General features: G+C 37.2%; 1 protein-coding gene and 1 pseudogene across 1 annotated transcript in view; one reads left to right on the plus strand and one right to left on the minus strand.

Annotated features, from left to right (window-relative positions):
- CPA6 (carboxypeptidase A6) overlaps positions 1-13978 on the plus strand; it is a 366147-nt gene that overhangs the window by 120168 nt on the left and 232001 nt on the right. The gene's annotated exons all lie outside the window — the stretch shown is intronic.
- Positions 12952-13425, minus strand: LOC123949369 (annotated as a pseudogene).

Here is a 13978-nt window from a genome sequence, read left to right on the forward strand (position 1 = left end):
AGGCTTAAGCAGGAACCAATGAGCATACAGCATTCTTCCAGCACTGTCATTGGTTCAAGGGTAGACTCTGCATCTTGCTTGATCCAGCATTAGTGAAGTTAAGGACATTGTTTTCAATAGCTGGAAAAGAAAACTACTCCCCAATCCCGATTTTTTCTTTTTTTTTTTTTTTTGGGACAACGTGGTACATGAATGTAAGACCCAGCACTGCTGCAGCCATTCTGTAATCCTAATGGAAGTTGCGTAGGGTGAACAGATGAATGTTGAGTGGTGAAAATTGTAGAGAAATCAAGTGGTACCCTGACCAAATTTTGCTGACCTATTGCTAGACTTTTCATTTACAAGCAAATAATTTCCCATGATGGCTCAGTGCAATCTGAAGTGGGTTTTCTGTTCATTTGGAACCCAAAACCTCCTAACCAATGTGGTAATTACAGAATAATATACCTTAACCCCTGGCAGAAGTGTTCCAGAATTGGTTAAACTTATGGATACAGACAGTCCTACCACTAAAAAAGAAAACTCTCAGGGCGCCTGGGTGGCTCAGTGGGTTAAAGCCTCTGCTTTCAGCTCAGGTCATGATCCCAGAGTCCCGGGATCGAGCCCACATTGGGCTCTCTGCTCGCTGGGGAGTCTGCCTCCTCTTCTCTGCCTGCCTCTCTGCCTACTTGTGATCTCTGTCTGTCAAATAAATAAGTAAAATCTTTTTAAAAAAAAGAAAAGAAAGAAAAGAAAACTCTTTTCCTCCAGGAAAGCACAGGCTTAAACTGACCAGTCTCATACAGAGAGTTGCCATATACATTTAGTAGAGGAAATTTTAAAAGGCAGATCCAGGGCTTCTGGATTCTGTTGGTTCTTCAGTCACATGGGAAATGACAAAACCTGGCTGCCTCACTCTCTACTTATTGTCCTCATTTCACTTTATCTGGTGCTCTTCTTTCTCAATGGGTGGTGTGCAGTTTTGCCACTTTGCTTCGCCATTCCCTTGAGTTTTTACAGTGTTCACCACCATTGTCATTCAAGATTTTTGTCAGATTGAGTGAGCTTAAGCTTCAATGTGGTTCCTGTTTTCTAGAAATTTTCAGATTCAAGGAACAAGTTGCAGGTGATTAATCTATTCAATTCTCATGCCAACCATTACTTATAGACCTAATAAATAGTTTTGGACAAACTACTGACAAAGTACTCTTCCTAACATACCAAATAATGATTGGTAAGATTTAACTCTAATTCTCAATGCTCTGTGAATATACCAATAATCATTGCCTTGGTCTACCATCTCCTCAATTCTTAAAAGATAGAAATAATCAAATATTCTACCTTAAATTTAGCCAGTTACTAAAAACTCAAGATGATCAAGTAAGAATATATGTAAAGCACTTTTAAAAACTTGGTAATAGGGTGCCTGGGTGGTTAAGCATCTGACTTTGGCTTAAGTCATGATCCCAGAGTCCTGGGATGGAGCCCAGTGACATCTCCCTGCTCAGTGGGGAGTCGGCTTATCCACTCTCCCACTCTCTACTTGTGTTCTCTTTCTCCCTCAAATAAATAAATAAAATATTTTTTTAAAAAGGCTTGGTAATAATAAACTTAGATCTAATCTATTGGGTAAGTTTTAAATTTATTGTTAGGATTTAAGTAAATAAATCAAACTTTACAGTCACAGATTAATCAATTTAGGCAATTACTATATACTAATTATTCTTCACAAGACCAGATATTCACATGGCATTCAGAGGTCTCCAATACTATTTTTAGTAAGTTCTAGATATCCTTGTTGACATCCCAAAAAATTTCAGGGAGAGAAAATACAGGAATTTATTACAGCTATTAGTTTTATACGCCTATCTTACTCTTCCTGAAAAAAATTTTCAGCCTTTTTTTGTTGAAGTAAAACTGACGTAAAATAGTTTCAGGTATATAACATAGTGATTTGACAGTTATATACTTCACAAAATGCTCCTCTCAGTAAGTATAGTTACCTTTTGTCACCATACAAAATTAATGTTATAACTGTTATAAATGTATTCTCTATACTTATTTTCACAAAAGAAAGTTTGTACTTCTTAATCTCCTTCACCTATTGTACCCATCCTACTACCCACTGACCTCTGGCAACCATGACTTTCTTCTCTGTTTTTGAGTATATTTCAGTTTTTGTTCATCTGTTTTGTCATTTAGATTCCACATAAAAGTGAAATCACATGGTGTGCTTCTTTCTGACTAATTTAATTTAGCATAATATTCCCTCCAGATCCATCCATATTGTCACGAACAGCAAGATTTTATTCTTACAGATAATCCATTGTTTATGTACCACATCTTCTTTATCTATCAGTTAATACTTGGGTTGTTTCTGTATCTTGGCTATTGTTAATAATGCTGCAATACACATAGAGGGGCAATAATCTTTTCAAATTAGTGTTTTCATTTTCTTCATGGTTTTGCACAGTGTGCAAATTGCACCAATTTACATTCCCACCAACAATACATGAGGGTCTTTTTTTCTTCACATCCTTGCTAATACTTGTTATTTCTTATCTTTTTGATACTACCATTCTGATAGATATGAGCTGATATCTCATTATGGTTTTGTTTTGCATTTCCCTGATGATTAGTGATGTTGAGCATCTTTTTATGTATCTCTTGCCCAATTTATTTCTTCTTCGGAAAAGGGCCTATTCAGGTCCTCTGTGCATTTTCTAATTAGATCATTTTTTATTGCTGAGTTATGGAAGAATACACCACACACACACACACACACACACACACACACACATATATATGCTGGATATTAATTCCTAATTAGGTACATGATTTACAAATAACTTCTCCCTTTCAGTAGGGTACCTTTTTGTCTCCTTCACTGTACAAAGGCTTTTTATTTTGCTATAGTCCTAATAATTTATTTTTTCTTTTGTTTCCTTTGAAGAGACCAAGAAAAATAGTCCTAAAGCAAATGTCTGAGAGATTACTGCCTACATTTACTATGTAGTTTTAAGGTTCCAGGTCTTATAGTTAGGTCTTTGACTGATTTTGAGTTTATTTTTGTGTTGGGTAAAAGAAAGTCATCCAGTTTCATTCTTTTAGATGTAGCTGTCCAGTTTTCACAACAGAATTTCTTGAAGAAAATGTCTTTCCCCTATTATATATTCTTGTCTTCCTTGTTGTAGATTAATGACCATGTGAGCATGGGTTTATTTCTGAGCTCTCTATTCTGGTCCATTGATCTATGTGTCTATCTTTGTGGCCATGTCATACAGTTTCAATACCATGGCTTTATAGTATAGTTTGAAAGCTGAGAGAGAGAAATCAGAGAGGGAGATGAACCATGAGAGACCATGCATCCCAGGAAACAAACTGAAAGTTTCAGAGGGGAGGGGGAGGGAGTGGGGGAAGGGGTAACAGAGTGATGGGTATTAAGGTGGGCATGTGTTGTGATGAGCACTGGGTGTTATACCTAACTGAAGAATCATGGAACACTACATCAAAAACTAATGATGTACTATACAATTGCTTACTGAACATAATTTTAAAAAGATGAGATTATGATAGCTTCAACTTTGTTCCTAGGATCATTTTGGTAATTTGCGATTGTTTCTGGTTGCATACAAATTCCGAGATTCTGTTCTAGTTCTGTGAAAAATGTTGTTGGTATTTTCATAGGGACTGCATTGAATCTGTACATTGCTTTAGGTAGTATAAGCATTTGAATCTTCTAATCTATGAGCACAGCATATCTTTCCATTTATTTATGTTGTCTTCATTTCTTTCATCAATATCTTATAATTTTTAGTATATATGTCTTTCACCTCTTGGTTAAATTTATTCCTAGTTACTTTGTTCTTTTTGATGCAATTGTAAATGTATTATTCTCTTGATTTCATTTTCTGCTACTTTGTTTATACAAACCCACACATCTCTGTATATTAATTTTTTATTCTGAATCAATACTAAATTTATTCTAATGTTTTGATGGACTTTTTTTAGGGTTTTCTATATAATTATCTGTGAAGAGTGACAGTTTTACCTCTTCCTTACCTTTGGATGCCTTTAACTTCTTGGGGTTTTCTTGTTTGTTTGTTTTTTTTTTTTTTTTGGTCTGATTGCTACACCTAGGACATTCAGTCCTATGTTGACTAAAAATGGTGAAAGTGGACATCCTTGTCTTATTCCTGGTATTAGAGGAAAAGATTTCAGCTTTCACCAATGAGTATGATGTTAAATGTTGGTTTGTTATATATGGACCTTATTATATTGAGGTATATTCCCTTTAAACCTACTTCATTGACAGGTCTTATCATACATGATTTTTTCATAAATGGTTGTACTTTGTCAAATGCTTTTTCTATTGGAAAAGAAAACAAACACTGCCCTGGGCACCTGCTTGCCAGCATCCATCTCACTGGAGGTGGTGTTGAAGGAATCCTCTCCTCCCCAGTGGTCTTTTCACTGACCATTGAGCTGGATGCCATGTTCCAGGCAATCGAGCTCCCAACAAGCATTGCCATTCTGGACACCAGCCTGGCCACAATAAATGGAGATGCTTTCAGGCATAGTTGCTGTTTTGTAGTTGCCAAGCAGATGGTGGAAAGGAGGTGGAGAGATTTTTGATTCTAACAGTATAACTCTTAGGCCATCACTGTAAGATAACTTTTTTAAAATCTTTAATTTTTGACATTTTAATTATTATATATCTGGCATGGCCCTGTTTGGGCTCATCTTGTTCCTGGCTCTCTGTTTCCTCCATCTGGATTTCTGTTTCCTTTTCCAAGTTAGGGAAGTTTTCAGCTATTATTTCTTCCAATAAGTTTTCTGCCATTTTGTGTCTCTCTTCTTTTTCCAGGATCCCTATAATGTGAATGTTAGTATGCTTGTGTTCTAGAGGTCCCTTAACAAATCTTTTAAGATTTTTTGTACTGTTCAGGTTTATTGCTTTCCATTACCCTGTCTTCCAGATCACTGATCCATTTGTCAACATTCTCTAGTCTGCTATTGACTCTCTAGGGTACTTCATTTCAGTTATAGCATTCTTCAACTTTAATTCATTCTTTTTTAATATTTTCTTTCTTGAAGTTCTGAGTTCATCTACTCTTTCCAGTCTATGAGCATCTTTGAGACCATGACTTTGAACTCTTTATCAAATAGATTGCTTATCTGTTTCATGTAGGGGTTTTTGTGAAGGTTTCTCTTATTTCATGTGGAACATATTCCTCTGCCTCCTCATTTTGTTTGATTTTTTTTTGTGTTTGCCTAAGAATTGGGCAAAATACCTACCTCTCCCAGTCTTGAAGGAGTGATCTTTTATAGGAACATCCTCGTGTAGACTGTGTGCCCAGGGCTTTTGCTGGCTACCTAAAACAGATAAGACATAGGCTGGGGTACTAGGGCACTCTGCATTGGGGTCTACCCTGGCAAGGTGGATGAAGCCGGAGTGGGTGCAGGAGATGGGGGTCCCAAGTGCACTGTTCTGGGACTGCCCTAACAACATGGGTAGAGATATAGCAGGTGCAAGCTGAGAGTGTTCTATGTACACCACACCATGTCAGCCTTAGTAGAATGCCAGGAGCTGCGGTGTACAGAGTTGGGAGGGGCCGCTGTGGGGAACTGAGGGCCCAGGGCTTTCTTAGGCAACAGGCTGGCTAGAACATTCAACCTTTGTTCCCTTCTATGTTATCAGGATGGAAGTGGGACAAAAACACTGGCACTCCATAGCACCTCCAGCCTGAAAAAGAGTTTCCGTAGTTTTCCCACCGTTTGGCAGATGCACTGGGGCTAGTAAATGCGTTTCTTTCAAGTATTGTCATGTTGCCCTTTAAACTTCTGGGGCTTTCTGGTGTACCCCAGGGTAAGTATATCTGTGCATAGGTACCTCAGTGGTATCGCTCCCCACTATAGTTCATAGGTTGTTTGTGGGGTTCCGATTGACTGTGTCTCTGTCTCTCTCAATATTTTGAATGTAATCCCTCCATCTTTTGTCATGTAGAAGCTGTTTAACCAGCCCTCCATTGCTCTTCAGGAGGAATTGCTCTATATGCAGTTGTAGATTTGGTGTCCATGGGAGGAGATGAGTTTAGTCTTTCTACATTACCATCTTGAACCCTTCTTCTAGCTTTATTGAAATAAAATTGACATATAACATCGTCTAAGTTTAAGGTGTACAATTTGATGATTTGCTACCCTTACATAATGTGAAATATTTACCACAATAAGGTTAGGTAACACCTTCACCTCAATAATTACTATCTTGTTGTGGTGAGAACATTAAAACTCTACCTTCATAGAAATTTTCAAATATAAAAGAGTATTGTTAACCATAGTTATGCTGCACATTAGATCATCAGAATTTATTCATCTTACAATTGGAAGTTTATATCCTTTGACCAACATTTCCCCATTGTTCCCACCACTGAACCTCTGGCAACCATCATTCTACTGTTTCTTGAGTTTGGCTTTTTTAGATTCCAGTGACAAGTAATAGCACACCATATTTGTCTTTTTCTGACATATTTCACTTAGAATGCTGCACTCAAGTTCCATTCATATTGTCAAATGTGGCAGGATTTCCCTTTTTTGGCTGAATAATATTACTCTGTATGTGTGTATCACTTCTTTTTATTCATCTGTTGATGGACAATGAAATTTTTTCCATGTCTTGGCTATTGTGACTAATACTGCAATGAACATGGGAGCTTGCACTTGCAATTTTGCATTCTGTTAATTGTACATCCCTCATATGGTGTAAAACACAGTAATGTGTGAAGGCATAAAGACCATTCACATACCACTATAAGTATGCTTACCAATTAAAAAATTTTTCTTCCCAAGCAAATTAAAATCAAAAAAGAAAATCTCCAAACTAAGCAACACATTTGGCAAGAATGTTTGTTTGTCAGATTCATTGATTATATCCCCCAGTTCTGTTTTTTTTTAAGATTTTATTTATTTATTTGACAGATCACAAGTAGGCAGAGAGGCAGGCAGAGAGAGAGGGGGAAGCAGGCTCCCTGCTGAGCACAGAGCCCGATGCAGGGCTTGATCCCAGGACTGTGAGTCCATGACCTAAGCAAAGGCAGAGGCCTAACCCACTGAGCCACCCAGGTGTCCCTCCCAGTTCTGTTTTTACTGTCAATTCACCAGCTCTTATTTTTGGTTAACAATTAAGAGGCTGATTTAGAAAGCTGGATAGCAGTTTCCAAGGACTTTTCCATAGGGTTCTATAGCTGTTTCTTCCCTTTAACATACCAGAAGAAAAAAATTCGGCATAGAAAAATTCTAATAAATATTCTTCAAATGTTTTATAGAATTAAATCCTTGTTAAAAGCCAGTACCCACACTTTTCTTACCAGTGGGGGATCTACAGGATTGGCTCATTAACCATCCATTCCAAACTCCTTCTAAGGTAACTTTCTGGCCAGCAAAGGCTACAAAAACCCTAGATTCCTTAAAGTGAGTGTTCCAGATGTGACTTAGGTTCCACTTGATCAAGACTCAAATTTGGAACTAAGTGGAGAGAGACACTGTAATGCCAAAACATTCTATGTATGAGGTATTTCTAATGACATGGCATCAATCCTATTCTCTAACTCTTCAGTGCCTCATATGATTTATATTGAAAACTGCAATCCTAATTTTATAAACAGAATGAAGGAATAACTAAGAAAAGGGAAACTCTGGCAAGCAACTTCTCAAAGATCCGAATTCCATTTATTTTCATCTGTTCTCTACAGTTTATGCAGTACATAGGATATACAAGCCAAATGAGTATCATGGTGTTAAGTACTAACCATATGTGAATGACCCTCAGTTTATATCTTTGGTCCTAACTTTTCTGATAAGCCCCAAGTTTGTGTGTTCAACTGTCTGCTTAACATTATCATACTGATGTCCACTAGCATTTCAAACATAGCATGTCCAGAAAGAAAGAGGAGCTTGAAATCTCCTGTGAAATCTGCTTCTAGCTTTCTCAATCTCAGTTAACAGTTAAAATGCAGCAGTCATCTGTCCTCCTAACTCTCTATCAATTGTGTAAATTCAGGAATGGATCTTATGGGCTCTACTTGAAATATATCCTCATTCTAGCCTCTCTCCCACTTCTTTAGCCACTTCTGTCCTATACCATGGCAATCAACTAGTCACTTTTCTCTTCTTTCTCCCATGGTCCATTCTCTACAAAGCAGCCAGAGTGAGCATTTAAAAACAATTATCAGATATAATTCTCTTGATTTAAAATGCTTTAAGATCTTTCATTGTACTGAGTATAAAAGCCACACTCCCTAGGGTGCCTAAAAGGCTTCACCACACCATCTGTCTTTGCCTCCCTCCCCAACTTGGCCCCCTTCCACTTGCCCCTTTGTTCTTTCAGCTGCTGCAGAAGCACTGACGGTCTTCCTGTCCTCAAACAGACCAAGCATGTTCCAACTCTGGGCCTTTGCACTTGTGATTTCTGTGTGTAGAGCATTCTTCCACTGAATTATCCCCTGCTGGCTCATTATGCACATTTTAATCCAAAAGTTGAATCAGAGGCCCTTCTTTGACCACACAATCTGGAATAGCACTCTCCCTCTAGTTACTCTCAAATTACCTCTTATTTATAGTTTTCTTCACTATCTGAAGTGGTATTAATTTATTCACTCTTTTAGTCCCCTTCCCCACTATAATGTAAACTAAATGATAACAGAAAAGTTCTCACCGTATTCACTACTGTCTCTCTAGCGCCTAGAAAAATGCAAGTTGAATGAGCAAATATTTTGCTTCACCCAATAGATCAAATAGTAATAGTTTTAAATAGAAGCTCAGAGCTCCTCTCTCACCTTCAACCAGAACATGTTTTTGCCCTCTCCTGGTTTTCTCCTGACAACTCCACAACACCTCCTCAGAGTCTTGCTCTGTCAGGCATTACCATCTTCTCAGCGAATGGAAAACCAGCCCAGACACCTAAGAAAGCCCTACCCCAAATTCTTGACTCATGCCCCCCCCCAAATAATCCTGGAAAATAGTACCATGACTCATTTTTGTTTAACCTGATATCCTCAAAAACTTGGAAAAATTGAAACATTAACTTCATTACATCTATGTCAATACAACACAATAGTATTTGGCAAAAAGGTGTTGTGTATTTCAATAATTTTCTCTACACCTTGAAGCTGCAGATAGAACTCATTTACAAAACAATGTACTATATCACCTAATTGATAAAGGCAAACTTCATTGTCAAACCACTCAGCTAAATCAGACTTAGTTTCTATCAGAAAAGTTGGCCTTTATCTTCGGTTAATACTTCTGTGTGTATACATAGCCCCTTCACAACACTTTTCCTTGTTAAAGTGAATTCTAGGATATATGAGTAGGTAAGACAAAAGCTCAACCAAAAGTATGTTGCCTGGATGAAGTATGTGCTTTCATTTTCCTTCACTTGCCTTTGTGTGTTTTACCAGAGCTCTCTTTGTTTACTGCGTGGGCATTCATCTTTAGGAGCAATACATTTGGTTGTTAACAGTTGATAGAAGAAGTGAGGTTGCTAGATGTAAATTGTCATTACCCCTTCTCCTCCCTCTATGATGTATCCGAATATAGACTTTGCCATCTATTTTTAATGTTCTACTTACCGTAATGATGTGATAGATAATAGGACATGACAAGGAAAGGCATGGCATCTTACCATGGGCTTATGATGTCTTGTTTAATTATTTTATCTGATAGCCTTAGAATGTTTCAATCTTAACAGCAATGGACTATAGTAATATATAGAATGAATAAAGTTTAGTGTTTATTCTGAAAAGCAGAGATGTGTGACTGTGAAAGATGGTAGGGTATGAAGGGAGAAATAGAATGGCAACACAGTAGGTGCATTCTCAAGCAGATCTGTTTCAGGAAAGCATACATATGAACATTAAAGAGTTAGAAATTCATTCTCTTGAAAATATCAACTGATTTATTCCCCTTGGAAAGTCTTTGTATACCCCTAAGAGTTTGAGTGCTCCAGATTGAAAGTAGATGTACAAGAAGCCCTGTTCTTTTGGGCTATTGTTGCCATCACTGCCACACAGTATTACCCCTGACATGTGTGATACGACAATATTCTGTCCCCTTGTTCACTACTAGTTGATTTGGGCCAAAAACACCCCTGAAGCCTAGATGTCCTCACAGTCTATAATCTCTCTTCAAGTTCTGACACAGACACCTGAATTTGGGCATATCTAGCAACAGAAACAAGATTATAAGAACTCTGCCTGTGCAAACTCTTGGGAGTTGTGCAAGCTCACGTACATTACCTGCCATTTATTTCTCCACAGCTTTGCTTGCAACACCGAGGTGGCTGTTTTGGAATGGATTTACAATAGCAGCCATGCTGTTCTCAAAATACCACCCCTTCTCTCAATCTGCATCTTGATAAGGAGAGTGAATGATGTCATTTTCACTCAGAATATTAAACCAACCCATTGCTCTTTCTGGATCGGTATTAGTTCCCTCAGTTTAGAAAGTCCTCTTATTCTAAGCCAGTATAAGTGTGGTATATAGATTTGTCTGCTTTAGAATCACCTGGGATGCTCATCAGATCTGCTGAGCCAAAATTTATGGTGACAGGGCCCAAAAATCTACATTTCATAACAATAACCCCAGGTTAATCTCTCTTTGATGAAATATCATATGTAAAAGAGAGTAAGATTGATAGAGAAACAGAGAAAGATCGCTTAACAAATAATTTTATTTGTTATAATAAAGAGTCAATTATCATATGGTTTCACTTACTTGTGGAGCATAAGGAATAAATGGAGGACATTGGGAGATGGAGAGGAGAAGTGAGTTGCAGGAAATCAGAGCGGGAGACAAACCATGAGAGACTGTGGACTCTGAGAAACAAACTGAAGGTTTGGGAGGGGACAGGAGTGGGAGGTTGGGTGGGCCCAGTGGTGGGTATTATGGAGGGTATTATGAATTTTGAAACACTGAAAAAAATAAAATAAAATAATTATAAAACCTTTGTCTACCACCTGATATAAAATATAAAACATTGGCAATGCATTTGAATCCTCCCATGCATATACCTCTTCCTGATAACACCCCTTTTCCATCTCCTCTTCCTTCTGAGGTTATAGAAGGAACCTTAGTTTTTAGTCCTTTGCTTTACACATGTACATGTACTGTTAAAATAAAACTTTACAGTCACATTTAGAAAATATATTAAAAATTCTACATTAAGTATTCCTTTGTGGATTGCATTTCTCACTCAATATTATATTTTGTAAGATCCATCCATATTGATATATGTAGTTGTATTTAATCTATTTTTTAGTGAAGCATACCTGAAAATGTTACATTAATTTCATGTGTACAATAGCAATTCAACATCTCTATACCTTATGCTATATTTACTACTAGTGTAGTTGTAATATTATTACAATATCATTGACTATTCCCTATGCTTTACCTCTGTCACCCAGACTTATTCATTCCATTACTGGAAGCATGTACTTTTCACTCCTCTTCATCAATTTTGCCTATCCCTCCCATGACCATCAACTGTGGCAACCAGTTCTCTGTATTTAAGGGTTTATTTCTGTTTTTCTGGGGTTTTTTCCTTTCATATTCCATGTATCTGTTAGATCATGTGTATTTGTCTGACTTACTTCACTTACTATAATACCTTTAGGTCGATCCATGTTGTCAAAAAATGGCAAGATCTCATTTCTTTTTCATGGCTGAGTAATATTCCATTGAATATATGCTCTATCTTCTATATCCATAATCTCTCTATGGACACTTAAGTTGTTTCTGTATCTTGGCTATTGAAAAATAGAGGTTCATATATCTTTTCAAATCAGTGTTTTCATTTTCCTTATGTAAACATCTGTGGTGGAATTATTGGCTTATTTGGTATTTCTGTTTTTAATTTTTGAGGAACCTCCACTCTGCTTCCACAGTGTTGCCTCAATTTACATTTCCACCAACAGTGCATGAGGGTTCCTTTTTCTCTACAACCTCACCAACACTTATTATTTATTGTCTTTAATACTAGCCAACCAACTGATGTGAGGTAATATCTCATCATGGTTCTGATTTGCACTTCTCAAATGTTTAGTGATGTTTAGCATCTTATCGTGTGTCTGTTGACCATCTGTTTGTCTTCTTTGGAAAAATGTCTATTCAAGTCCTCCATCCATTTTTAATTGGATGATTTGTTATCTTGGTGGTAGTATATAAGTTCTTTATATATATTGGATATTAACCCTTTATCAGATACATCATTTGCAAATATCTTTGCCAATTCAGGAAGTTGTCTTTTCATTTTGTTGATAGTTTCCTTCACTATACAAAAGTGTTTTATTGTGTAGTCCCAGTAGTTCTGATTATGTTTACCTTGGTTAGGAGACATATCTAAAAAAAGTTGCTGAGCTCAACGTCCAAGATTACTGCCCTTGTTTTCTTTTAGGAGTTTTATGGTTTCAGGTCTCACATGTACATCTTTAATCCATTTTGAGTTTATTTTCGTGTATGGTGTAGGAAAGTGTCCAGTTTTCCCAACACCATTTATTGAAGAGACCCTTTTGCCCATTGCATATTGTTGCTTTCTTTGTCATAGATTAATTGACCATGTAAGCATGGGTTTATTTCTAGGCTCTCTTCTTCCACTGATCTTGGGCCTATTTTTGTGCCAGTACCATATTGTTTTGATTACTGTAGATTTGTTGCATAGTTTGAAATCTGGGATTATGATTCCTTCAGTTTTGTTCTTTTTTCATAACATCGCTTTGGCTGTTCAAGGACTTAGGCAGTTTCATCCATACATTAGGATTTTTTGTTCTACTTCTTTGAAAAATGCCGTGGGAATTTTGATAGGGAATATATTGAATCTACAGGTGGCTTTGGGCAGTATGGACATTTTAACAATACTCTTCCAATCCATGAGCATGATGTATCTTTCCAATTTTTTGTCATCTTCAATTTTTTTTGATTTAATAAAGTTTTATTTCCCAAAATGTACAGTTGGTGGATCTTGTTCATGCATCTTCACCAGCAGCTGGGGCATCTCCACCCTTGGTGTTTCTGGTGTGAATTACTTGATTCTGTGCTTTGAAACCAGTTCCATAAGTCCTTTAATAAGGAGCTCCTGAAGGGCTGCCCTGGCCAGGGAACCTCAAATCTTCAGTCTCTCAGAGACAACAGCTGGAGTTATAAACTTATAGTTGGGAACTTCTTTACAGAGTTTGTCATATGTCGCTTTGTCAAACAAGACCAAATTATTCAGCTTGCCCCAAACTTTGCCTTTGGACCACTTCTTCTTTTTGGCCTTGCCACCAGATTTGTTCACTGGGTCTTTGTCTTTTTTGGCCGATTTTCCGGCATCTTTCTTCTTCTTGTCATCCTTGGGCGGCATAGCGAAGCTGGGAGAGCAGCGTCCACCCCTGCAGCCTCACTAAGATGTAAGACCTTCAATTATTTTTTAAATCAGTGCCCTATAGTTTTCAGAGTATAGGTCTTTCACTTACTTGAGTAAGTTTATTCTTAGATATATTTTTTAAATTTTATTTTTAACTCCACTGTAAGTAGCATGTAGTGTTATATTAGTTTCACATGTACAATATAGTGATTCAGCAATTCTATACATTACTCAGTGCTCATCATGACAACTGAACTGGTAATCCTCTTCACCTATTTCACCTATCTCCCTACTTACCACCTCTCTCGTAATCACCAGTTCTCTATATTTAAGAGTCTGGGTTTTGGGGAAATGGGGTTTTTTGTTGTTTGTTTTTGTTTTTTTTCTTTTTTGCTCATTTGTTTTATTTCTTAAATTCCACATATGAGTGAAATCATGGGTATTTGTCTTTCTCTGACTTATTTCACTTAGCATTATACCCTCTAGATCCATCCATATTGCTGCAAATGGCAAGACTTCATTCTTTTTATGGACAAGTAATAGTCCATTGTGTGCAAACACACACAATGGACTTTATCCATTCATCTCTCAATGGAT

This window comes from Meles meles, chromosome 1 (assembly GCF_922984935.1).
Source record: "Meles meles chromosome 1, mMelMel3.1 paternal haplotype, whole genome shotgun sequence".
In the NCBI taxonomy this organism is placed as follows: domain Eukaryota; kingdom Metazoa; phylum Chordata; class Mammalia; order Carnivora; family Mustelidae; genus Meles; species Meles meles.